Consider the following 13221-nt stretch of genomic DNA (forward strand, 5'->3'; position numbering starts at 1 on the left):
ATCGATTGCTTGGAAGTGGAAGCTACAAGAAGCATCTTCGAGGAAATATTGATACGAATGAAAGGACTTGGGATACAAGTTTCACGTGTCTTCGGTTTAAACAAATTAATTTCCTTTTGAGCTTTAAGATAACTCGCTCCAGGATAACAATAGTATTTAATCATGGTCATGCCATGTTTTCTGTTTGTTTAGTTCCATTAAACTATAGAAAGATAATTTTATAATATTATAGTGACCGCATTACTATTATAGTAGTCATTTTGAGGATGATAAATTCAAAGGACATATGGAAGAATGCCCATTTAACTGTCGTTCCTGTCTTTTCATCACTCCTGCTCTTAAGTCGATGAAAACATATAGAAAATCTTGCTTCCGACTTGGTAGAGACATTGAGGGACTCTGCAAACCATCTGAGTGTAATTATGTTGTGTTTCCAACGATTAATTATATGAAATAATAAAAAACTTGTTGTGTCTTTTTCGTTGGTGTGGATATTTATTCTTGCAAATACCGATATTTCGGGAACCACTTGTTCCCTTCATCAGTGCTAACCAGTTTCTTGTTAGTTAGAGTTTAACCTCTTCAAATCATCCATACAAATCGATGATGTTATGATGGCAGATCAAATAATAATAATCAGGTGGCAACGTTCAAAGAATGATCGTGATCAAATTGGGTTGCATACGAAAACAGTAATGGAGGAGCAAAAGAAACAAGTCGCGAAGCTCTCGGAAAAGTTTGGCGGTTGATATTTGTAATGAAATTAAATGGGTAGAATGATCAGAGCGATCATCCTAGAAGGCAGAGCTATCCCAGAAACTTAAAAAAAATTGGCTAAGTTGACCGTCTCCATCAAAGAACTCCCTCGACACGTTCTTGCACGCCTCTGTGCTAACCAGGCTCGGGAACGTGGGGAGGGGGGGGGGGGTCCTTTGAGCGAATGACCAAAAAGCCATCCCAACCTTATAAATTGATTTATCTGTGGCAGAAAACTTCCACACACAGTGTTTGGTCATGAAGAAACAATAGTCGAGTTGCTCCCCGTCGTAGAGTATTAAAAAAAAAAACAAGCGAAAAGGGATCACGAGAATTCGATCTTCCTCGTCTGAAGTCAGAGAACAAAGTGAAGATGAATCATTGAGGACGGAACGACACAGCATATAGCCGACTACCTCCGTATTCCATCAAGGCTTCATCTCACCCGTTACTTCATCCCTACGAAGAAGAAAGAATATTTAATTTTTTTCAAATGCTGAAACGAAGAGATAGCCGTTTCACATAAAGGTAGGGAAAGACACTCCTCAGAAGCTCGGGCGGCAATACCTTTCAGTGTATAGCCGCAAAGGCCCGTAGATCCAGAGGCTTCTGGAAGGCAATCACCTACGAGACGTTAAATCTCTAGAAAAACACAACAAACGACAAGCTCTTATAGTATTCTACCAAGAATAGGGCAGGAAACTCTACGTTACAAGGTGGGAAAGGAAACTGAGGCTTAGGAACACTTGCCTCCGGGGAAAAAGGCGTGAAACCTAAAACTAGAAATCTGAATCAATTGATTCTCTATCCCACACCACCAAACGAAGTTGTGAGCCGGAATAGGCTATCTTCCACTTGATTCATGATTCAGAAAACCTGGAAATAAGAAATTAGGTCTTGAATCCAGGAAATGTTGGGCCCCACGTTGGGCGCCATTTGTAATGAAATTAAATGGGTAGAATGATCAGAGCGATCATCCTAAGTGGCCGACAACGACCTAGAGGGCAGAGCTATCCCAGAAACCTAAAAAAAATTATCTAAGTTGACCGTGAAGGTCCGCCCGCAAAGATTGAAGCTCCATCAAAGTGCTCGCTCGATACGTTCTTGCACGCCTCTGTCCTAGCCAGGCTGGGAATTGCGGGGGGGGGGGGGGGGTCCTTTGAGCGCTTTGATCCCTCACGTTTCATTACTGCTAAATCAGCAGGAGCCGTAAGTCTCCGGACCCGAGTGCCGCGATCAAGGAGGGTAAGATCCACGACGAATTTACTGCAAAACAAAGAAAATTTAAAAAAACTTACTCAGGCCGTCACTCCGAGCTCGAAGGATGCTTCTGTGGTACTATGAAGTTCATGACAGTATGATATGATATGAATATGACAATCCTAAAATATAAATTTTAATTGACTAGATTATTTGTTGCTTTTCTTTTGTTCTTATTTTTTTTAACTAAAAACGAAAACCTTATAATGTTCGCTGGCTTCTGCATAGGCTGCGGAAACAACTCTACCCCCCGCTAGATGAAGGTGTTGTTGCGGCAAAGCCTCCCCGAAAATTTCAGCCGCCTCTTCTCCTTTCTTCTGCTGTTTTTTGATGTAACACTTTATTTCCACGAATGTTATAATTTTTGATGGTTAATATTAATTTAAACCGCGTCACGGTTAGTCTTCGAAGCAGTCTCGGAGGCTTCCTTTGTCCGGACCAGAGACGACAAAGGGTTCGTGCCGTTCACGTCCCTTCAAAAATTCCCTTTAATTCCTCCACAGTTTCAAACACTCTTAATTACCCGCCAACAGTTCACAAAATCTTCTTTTTCTCGCCAACAGTTCACAAAAAAACTCCTTTCCCCCGCCAACAGTTCACCCAAAAAACCGCCTTCCCGGTCCTCGGCCTCTCGTCTTTGTTCTCGCCCAGTACCGCTTCATCTCCCGCTACGTTCCTTGAACTCTCTCTAGTCAATGTTGCGGCAACATGCGCATGCGCCTGCGGATGTGGCAAATCATTCGCCTCTGTCAAGATCAATTCGCCCGAATGCATTCAATAATGTGCAATCTGCGGCGAACATTAGGGTAATTGCATATTATTAAATGCATTATTTAAGCAAATTAATTAAAAAAGAGCCGAATGAGATTCCGCTCCCGCAGCGCAGCCGCGGTCACTACATATTTTTTGTAAGAATATTTGGGTACACGATGGTTCCAATTATATATAGCTTGTTGTGTATATAAGTTGCATATACCCGATATTAAATTCGATGTGGTACTTATCCCTCATGGAGTAACAATTTGACACAAAAGAGGCAACTTTGAGCTACTGCAACTTTATCAATAATAGTTGGATTTCCACACACGATCACAGTTGCCACCTTCCCACAAAATTTGATGTCAATCGGTGCATTCGCTTCTGAGAAAAGTGCGTGTGACAGTCAGACAGACATATGAGCACGCAGCGAAAAACTGCACCAGGCTGCATAAAAGATGTGACCTATGTCGAAAATGCGAAGGGTAAGGCATCTGTAGAATCTCGAATAGTGATGACTGTCATGTCACAGCCAGCGTCAAGTGTCTAGTCTTTATGAAGACGATATATGTAATGCGGAAATGAAATTTACTTAGCCAGAGCATATATGAAGACAAGATCAATGTTACTATTGCGACAAGAGTGGAAAAGCTGCGATTTGTGTGCGCAAATCGTTTGTAATGAACCTAGGACCGTGAGATTAAGAGTCTCATGCTCTACCGACTGAGCTTGCTGGGCTCTTAATCTCAGGGTCCTAGGTCCATTACAAATGGCGCCCAACGTGGGGCCCAACATTTTCTGGATTCAGGCCTAATTCTTGCAGGTCTTCAGAATCAAGTGGAAAATAGCCTATTCCGGCTCACAGCTTCGTCTGGTGGTGGGATAGAGAATCAATAGATTCTCAACAGTGTTCCCGGCTAGGCTCCACGTACACTTCCTATTTTCCAAAGATGATTACACGTTCTATATAAGAAACAAATGGAAATGCGGAAAATGGACTTACTCGAGATTAGATAACGGGAATTTATATTTACAGTTGCTACGATGCGTCAAGCTTCAGTCAAGATGAGTGATCGAAAAACTGAAGCGAATACCGAATTTCTGGTAGAATGCTGAAATCAACGAATATTGTATGTTTAAATGCGAGAAGGTGATGTCAACGCTCAGAAACAGGCCAGAATTCAAAAACTTCGCACAAGTATTTACTGCGTGCCTGAAAGAGGGTATCTTCCTTGCACAGTTGAAGAGACAAAAATTGATGCTCATCCCGAGGACAAACAAGCCACTAGGCGAACCTTCGTCATATAGGCCAATATGCCTCTTAAATACACACAAAGAAGGACAAGGAAGGCGGTATATGAGGGAGACTGTTTGGATTCCGGAAAACGAAATCAACAATTGATGCAATCAATCAGGTGAGAAATCTGCCGAAATCAGCTATTGAAGGAAACGAATTTTGTCCAATGGTAACACTCGACTTTTGAGAATGGCTCCTTCAAGTAATTGACACTTTCGGGCTCCGGCACTTCTTGCTTTGTAACCAATATTAAAACTAATATCTGTTATAAAAAGTACTAATTGGTACCTTTCATATGATAGCCCAAGGGGCCATATTCGGTGAGGAAAAATTTTGCGCTCATCTTTCTGATGTACGGAGACCCCCGCCCTCTTTAAACTCTACGTGCAACAATGTAATTCACCACATGTGTAGGGGTTCACCGTCTCACCAAATTTCGCGTCAATCGGTACAGTCACTTCTGAGAAAAATGCATGTGACAGGCAGACAGTAATGTTCATTTCCCTTTCATCATCCGTTTTCATTTTTGCGGTTTTTTGTAAAAAAAACGTCATTAAAATCGCTTCACTGTCCGCCTATCGGTCTGTCACATGCATTTTTCTCCAAAACGACATTCACATGCATTTTTTCCGAAAAAAAATCAGGGTGGTGCGACTGGATGAAATCTAGGCCTCAAAATATATCCCATTCCGATATCTGCTCAAATAAAATTACTATTATAATAGTACATTACTAACTTTTAGAAATTGACTGAAAAACTCCCCTTAAGTTAAGTTAAATTTTGCACCGGCCTAGAGGGCAGTATCGTGCATGCGCATACCAAGCTTCATGAAAATCCAACTTCAGTCCAGCATCCTAAGGCATACAAATAAGATGTTGACGTCATAATTAACGAGAATAATTGAAATTCTACTGAAATATTAAAATTTCACTCAAGAAGAACCTACTTCTCCCCAGCCCTTTTAAGGTTTTGTGTAAAACAAAACCTTATTAAAATCGGTTTGCGGTCTGTCTGCCTGTCCGTTCGTCGCACGCATTTTTCTCGGAGACTGTAGCAGCTATTGGCACCAAATTTGGTGGAAAGGTGGGAACTGTGAACGCTCCTCATGCATACAGTGAGTTACATCCTGTTACGTAGAATTTAAGGGGAGATCCCATGCATGCAAAAGGAGAGTGTACATTTTTTCCACCAAATATAGTCATGTGGGGTATCAAAAGTCTCAGTTACTACTTGCCGAAGCTGGTCTCAGTTTTGACATTTGTTGGAAAGGCAGGGAGTGCGGAGAGTGGAAAGTGATTATTTATTTAATGGGACCGAAAAATGTGAAAAAAATCAAAAGGCTAGGCTCCAAAATACCTTCTATACCGATATCCCTTCAAATAAAGTTAATGATAGTATATGACTATAATTTTTAGTAATTGGCTGCAGTACCCCCCTTAAGTTCATTCTAGCAGCACGAAAGCAGCAATATTCGGCTATAATATAGAGCTTGATTCTACCAAGTTTGGTAGAAATCGCACTAGTGCTAACAAAATTCTAATAGGTCAAAGTTGCCAATCATTTAGAAATTCATGATTTAGAATGTCAATATCACCCGACAGTGGATAATATATGTGTATATGACGTGTTACCTACTAATGGAACAAATTCACACTCAAATGTCTTCATAAAAGAAATACACAAAACCTTTCATACCTGAAGCGTCCAACTTCCAGTTTTCCGACTTGTTTATATCTAAAGTAGGTTAAATTCTTTTCATTTGCTTAATAAAATTACCCTCAGAGTGTGAAGCGTATGAGGTTACTGCCGTTCACAGAACTGGGCCATTCAAATATCTCGAGTCAATGCTACCAGCCAATGGAGAACTGCGTCATGCTCCTCACATAGAAAAACACAAAATCTTTTATATCAGAAGCGTCAAGCTGACGGTTTCCCGACTTGTTTACTTTCCTTACCATTTTTATCACCAATCAGATATAGCCAATCACTTGCTGAATTTACGCAGCAGTAGAAATGCCCCTATTCGCTAACTAATCACTCCTAAAAAAAAATTTGACTGCTCCTCTTTGACTTGTTTGATAAAAACAATTTATTCTGCATTTCAACTCCACAAATCATTCTGTGCGGTGGCACCGTCAGCAGAGACCACGCTTCCCCACGCTTCAGTCCAAGTCTACTTCCCTCTCTTTTCAAATTCAGAGTCATAACCTCTCTCGCTAGCATATCTTGAATATCTAAATAGTCCTCCGGACTTTGGTATTCAATACAAAAGGAGGAATTGTCATGGTCAAAACAATGATAATACCGACAGTATCCTTTATGTCAGATCAGAAGATCAGCTGACGGTGGACATTTTCACTGTTGCGCATAACCCAAAGCTGAATATTTGGACCCTTTTACGTGTCGACTCCCTCTATGACTTCAACCCTTTCTCGCTTGTGAAAGCTGCAGAAGCAAAGTAATGAATGATCCAGCATATTACCCAGTTTCAGATGAGCAGCTAGAACTCTACAACTTGGTATCCCGCTCGAAGTCTTACAATTTCCTTTAACTGAAAACTACTACAGTTCTGGCTGTGATACCAGCCAACCAGACCGACGCCTCATATGCTAAAGTAATATCGTCACGATACTTGTCTACTACTGCAATCGCGATAAATATAGTTTGCCACCTAAGTTTGTCCCTTAACATATCGATCCTTGAGAATTTCGCTGGTTATCAAATATTCAACTGGACTATTTCTAACTTATTGCGAAGAATAAATTCAAGAAGCTACTCACCTCTTTGAATTGTGTCGCTGCTTACCTAGACTTTGTGATGGACGTTGGCATCGCAACCGAGAAGAAGGGATGCCACCTTTCTCTCACAAAACCTTACCAGTCTACCTACAGGCTCTGGTATTATCGGGATTTCGTCGCTGCGAAGTAGTCCGATGCATTATTTTCAGCAGCATGGCCTGTCGAATGCCCTTGACCGCACTAGCATAGTTGATGGCTGATTCCTACCGATCATTTGTTTTCGGCAAGTGTAAGGGTTAGGAGGACCGCCGTGCCATAGCCTCCTACAGCATTGCAAGGTCAAAGTTAGTAACTGAGACGACCAGGTATCCCCCTCCGAACACAGTCAGTTACCCTGACCACAAACTTTCCAAAGGGTACGGCTCACATAACACCCTGGATTGGGGAAGGTGTTTTTCGACCTCCAGTCTAGAATTGAAGCGTTTTGTTAATAGTATAATCACTTCGTACAAGATATGTCGATCACCACCCACTGAGGATCTTAGTAGGTTAGAGGCTTGATTTAGCCTCGAGCAGTGACAGGTTGACTCACAACCATATAGCACCCTCAGTAAGAGACAGGCTTGCTCCCAGATAGCGACTTTTCGGTGCAGAAAGTGCGGGGAGAATGGCCATATTGCCAGAGAGTGCAATAGCACAGCAGAGTGCAAATGCCAATTGTGCGAAGTAAAAGAAGGACAGGATAACCGGCATATTGCCGGAAATGGTAAATGTCTGGAATCTAGGAAGGCGCTCACTGCAATGAGAAAATGAGGTTTATTCAAATAAACCTCAATCATTGTAGGGTCGCTCACTATTTACTTGAGCAGACCACGTTCGAATCTGAGATGGAAATTGCCATCATAAGTATGGGTCACAGATTCGACTGGTGGAGCGGGGATATGGGCTTCTGTTCGCCAGACCATACAATGAACTGCAAGTCAGGCAGCCAGTGGGTTTGTGTGGGCGAAAATAAGTGGTGTATATGTATACAGCTGCTACGCCCCACCAAGTTTGACACTGTCTGAATTCGAGCAAATGCTTGATAATCTAGTTCTCGACACGAGGGTACGAAGTTCAGAAAGGGTGGTCAGGCTCGGTTGTAGACCTGACCTTTCTCAGCCCTGCGCTGGCGCGTGATATATCCTGGTGCGTCAGCGAACGCTACACTCACAGCCATCACCAGGTAATCTTCTTTGAGACATGTGTCGAGCCACAGGCCAAAGAGCTATCATGCCCGAAACCGAAAAAGATTTCAGGCTGGTCTGCGAAATCTTTGGATGAGCAGACCTTCGTAGAGGTGTAGTTAGATCAACCTGATAACCTGAAAGAGCTGGCTCAATGCATCGCCAAAGCATGTGACGCGTCAATGCCTAGGAGGTGCTCATTCCCCAGTAGAAGGCCAAACTACTGGTGGAATGATGAACTGACCGGCCATCGATCAGCCTGCCACCGAGCCAAAAGACCGGCTCAGAGGGTGGTAGGTAGAGTCGATCAGGGACAGAAATAGTGTGCCTATTAGGCAGCCCGGAAAACCCTCAAGCTCGCCATCCAGCGAAGCAAGAGGAAATGCTTTAAGGAGCTCTGCTCAGAAGCGGACGTAAACCCGCGGGGAAGTGCTTATAGAATCGTGATGGGGCGATTCAGAGGCCGTTCACCTCCGCAGATCATGTGTCCCACCTTCTTACTGAAAATCATCCAGGGGTTATTCCCCCAGCAAGAGGAGGGCACCAACACATTCCAGCCACCTTTGAATGTGACGGAAATTCCGCCAATCACCAGAGACGAGCTGCTGGAGATCTGCGGTAGAATAGGTGACAATAAAGCGCCGGGCCTGGACGGAGTACCGAATAAGGCCCTTAAGCTTGCCGTGAAATCCAGGCCGGGCATGTTTGCTGAGTTATTCAAAGCATGCATGTCTGAGGGAATATTTCCAGTCGTATGGAAGCGGCAGAAGTTGGTATTTCTGCCAAAGCCTGGTAAACCTCCAGGTGAACTATCCTCACACCGAACCATATGTCTTCTGGACACTGTGGGGAAAATGTTAGAGCGGGTAATCTATAATAGGTTACTCCCGGTAGTTGAGAGTCAAGGCAGCTTTTCAGACCGGCATTATGGGTTCCGTAAAGCCAGATCAACCATTGATGCCATCAAATTGGTTGCTGGCTTGTCCGAAGATGCAATTCACGGAAAGGGTAGTAGCAGCAAATATTGCGTGGTAGTAACCCTAGACGTTAAAAATGCATTAAATTCGGCCAATTGGAATCTAATACGGAAATCCCTAGCGAAGGTTGGTATTCCCGCCTATCTCGCTGCTATCGTCGATAGTTATTTAACTGAAAGGAGGCTCCGGTATGACACCGATGACGGACCCCAGGAATACGTTGTTTCCGCCGGTGTCCCACAGGGCTCCGTATTGGGCCCAGTACTGTGGAACAGCATATACAACCATGTACTTAATCTTCCCCTTCCTAAGGAAGCCGCAGTGGTGGGTTACGCTGGCGACATAGCACTGGTTGTTGTCGCAAAGCATCTCGAAGATGCTGAGTTATACTCAAGCGAGGCAGTCAGTCCTGTTAAAAGTTGGCTAGAGAGCTCTGATCTGACACTTGCGGAAGAAAAAACAGAAGCGGTCCTCATCAGTAAACGCCAGAAGAGAAATTACGCCTGTATTAGAATCGGGAATCATATCATCACTTCCAAGCCGGCCATCAAATACTTGGGGGTGGTGATAGACAGGAAGCTCAGCTATAAGCAGCACGTGCAATGTATCCGTGATAAATCTTCCACTGCTACTATTTTCCTGGCGAGGATGTTCGGGAAAGGGTCGGTGGACTCACAGGATCATTACTGCCATCAAGGAGTGGTTGGAGAGGCGACACGGTGAAATTAATTATAATCTCACTCAGTTTCTCACGGGACATGGAGGATATCGCGAATACCTGCACAGGTTTAAATTGGACACCTCAACCGACTGTCCAAATTGCGATGGAGTCCCAGAGGACCCAGAGCATGTATTCTTCCATTGTACGAGATTTGTGGAAGAAAGGAGGAATCTAGAGGAGACTCTAGGGGAGGTGCTGGTACCAGAAAATCTGGTGCCGAAAATGCTAACACATCAAGAGAATTGAAATGCGGTCAACTCCATGATCGCGTCTATCCAAAATAAACTGCGAAAGGCAGAGGAAGTATGGAAGAAAGGTAACTAAGCTAGAGTGAGCTGACTCCGCCCCGTGATGTAATACCTTATGGTGGTTCCGCGGGGTCACCGCCGGTGTGTCCAGACCAGTGTCTTTTGAAGATTTCCACCTCCTGAAAGAAAAAAAAAAGATAGCTACATTTCACATCAGTCTATCTTGCAGTCCACTGCTTGACCTCCCGTTCGTAGTTTCAATACTTTTTACTTTAAAAAACCTCAGAACTTGGTTTCGAAAGGCCCAGCTTTGGACTTTCGCCTTGTTTTTCGTTGTACAATAAGCAATTCATCTAGTTGCCCATCACGGACTACAGTTCTTAAAGCGCTTAAATGCTTCTTTTCGTGCTGCGCCGCTGTGGTACATATTCATGGGCTCTAACATAAATCCCGAATTCCGCATCCAATTCCACTTTCATGGAAGTTAACTTTGTAAGTGAACTTGAAAACAAATGATTTATTCAATATTCCAGTTGAGAGGAACTTTGCTTCACTGCAACAATATTTCGAACTTTAGCAGGTATTTCTTGTCAACTACCATGTTTGAATATGAACATAACTATATTTACGGATACACGTATATATTTCCATAGTTTGTACATAATTTTTCTTCAAAATCCCAGAATGTATGGATATTATCTGATATTCCAGGTACCAGTAATGGATACTTCAGGATGCACGAGCTTCTTTAGGACATGGATACGAAAAGTTCCCTTGCTTTGACAAAGTTGATAGAGTCAGATGGCACAAGGTACACCAATTTTCTTTGATACTGAGCAATGAGCATTTAGGTTGATTGATAGTATATACGTATTTATATGTGCCGACGTATGTCCTTCCTAAGCATTTGGTTTCATGATCAAATGCAGCGGAAGCGAATGTACGTTAATAGCTGGAAAGGGATACAAAAGGCCTTCCTGCAGTTTGATATCCTTACGAGCAAAGATTGAAAGTGATAAACGAACTGTTCAAGTACTGCTATCAGGATATAATTTTCCAGGACAAAATCTGTTGACTGAGTCAATGTTGAATTCTCACCGTGATAACAGAAAATAAATGAACATTCCAAGAAAACACAATATTCTGTAACAGACGGACCATTATTATAGGATAGTCATCCTGTAGTATTATGAAGAGTATAGAAGCATTGATTTCAAAGGTACTAAGAAGTGTCCACCGGTTCATATTGGTGAGATATCATTTATTTTTTTAAATTGTATTCTACAGGTATATAAAATACTACTTCACTTCAACTGGACCGCCTGAAGAAATAGTTTTCTGTCTCTTCTGAATCAACAGATACTATCACCCTCAACTATCCCCAGCTATTAAGAATTCCAATAATCGGAGTTTATCCCCAGTGTGCAGATATTTTTGATATCTATAGTGCTCGTTAGATGGGCCATTATGCTGTTCGAAATCCTCAATCCACAATTCCTTTTCTGAAAATTTGCAAAGGATGTCTTGAACGATGAATTTAGGTGGATGTAGATGATGCTCTTGGTTTAATCATATTCCCATTATCATCATCAACCAGAGCTTGCATATCACCTTTTGCCTTTTAACGGTTGATTTACTTTGGAATTCATATCCTTGAAATTGTAAAGGAAAGACTTAATTGGTATCCTACTTTGAATTGCTCGAATTATGATAATTATAACATTTTAGTAGCCTCAATTATCCAACTCGGAGTAATAGGTCATCTGTAGTGTAAACATAAGGCTGAAAAAGAAAGGAAACTCGGTGTAACTAAAAAACATACTTGCTGGATGCGGTCTCAAGCCCGTCTCGTATGGGAAGGAAAAAGAGTGACCTTCATTTGAATGGCCCTAGGCATTGTGGGGTATAGGTGGGACAAACTTCTCCCAGGCTAATAGCATTTCCTTGCGAAGATGTTGACTCCATTTTGGGTTGGACATTGAACGTTCACCAAAAATACTCGGTGTTTAATGTAAAAGCCAACTAAAAGGGATGGAGATTTGCAGGCTATCAACCTTCAAATCGCCAATTTTCATTATATTTTTTCCCTCGTAGATGGATTAACTTTTCGGCTATGAAATTTTGCTTTCTTCAAAGGTTTACCAACTTATTTTAGAATATGCGGTGATGGGCACCAGTTTTCCCAAGATTCTTGCTGACTGCAACTTCAGTGAAAATTTCGGTGGTAAAGGTATTTAGGTGTTAAGCGGGATAAAATGGCAGGACACGGGGGAACACCACTTTCCCTCCTGCGGCACTGAGTCATTGAAGTCTGACAAGCCTAGGCGTACATTCGGTGTCCGATTGAAACCCACAGCATTTCTAAGGCGCACCCTTACATTCTTGAAACTTCCGATACTGAGGGGAAAGAGTCTTTCCATGAACAACTCAACGCCATGTAGGAAAGGCTTCTTGAAGGTGGTATTATGATCGGAATGGGTGATCTGAATGTTGGCCGGAATCCGATTGTACTATGATTGGATATGTGATCGCGAAACACCCTTTTGGGCGCTGTATTGACAACAGTATGAGGATTGCGCATTTCTTCGACTTTCCCAAATGCACTATTCACGGCATATCTCCAGAGAATCAACAGTGGATTTAAGAGTTCTCCCACAAGAAAACAGAATGTCGGCCCATGCCCAATGTGCACCGTTTGCATGATCCAAATGTAATCTAACAGAGGGGAAATTTCCTTCCTGCACATAAACCGAACACACTAGACAACACAGGGAATAGTAATATTTTTCCCAGTCAGCTGTTCTTGTTTTGTATGAGCTAGAAACCACCGCACAAACAAACCTATTGCCAAATATAAAATCATCAGGTTAGAATGTTTATAAACAAAATAAATGTGCAATAAATAAATTACTACAATATTGAAGCCAAATTGTAACAACAAATATGCCCGATCTGATGAAGACGAAATTGTCGGCAACCTCTTGAAAGGATATGACAAGACCTAACAGAAAGCAGAAACGTAGAGGTAGATTGACGAACAAAAGGAGAAAGCTATGTATGCAGGTAGCTGCGAACGAAGATGAACACGTTGAACTGGAATATCATTATCGCGAAGTATGAGCAACAGTAACACACATATATCAATATATACGGTTACCATCTGCCCCTTGGTGGGGTATAGCGCGTCAATCACACCTACGTCATCACCGGCGGTTACCAAAGCAGCACGTTAGCTCCCACG

The sequence above is a fragment of the Hermetia illucens genome, chromosome 5 (genome assembly GCF_905115235.1).
Source record: "Hermetia illucens chromosome 5, iHerIll2.2.curated.20191125, whole genome shotgun sequence".
Taxonomy (NCBI): Eukaryota; Metazoa; Arthropoda; class Insecta; order Diptera; family Stratiomyidae; genus Hermetia; species Hermetia illucens.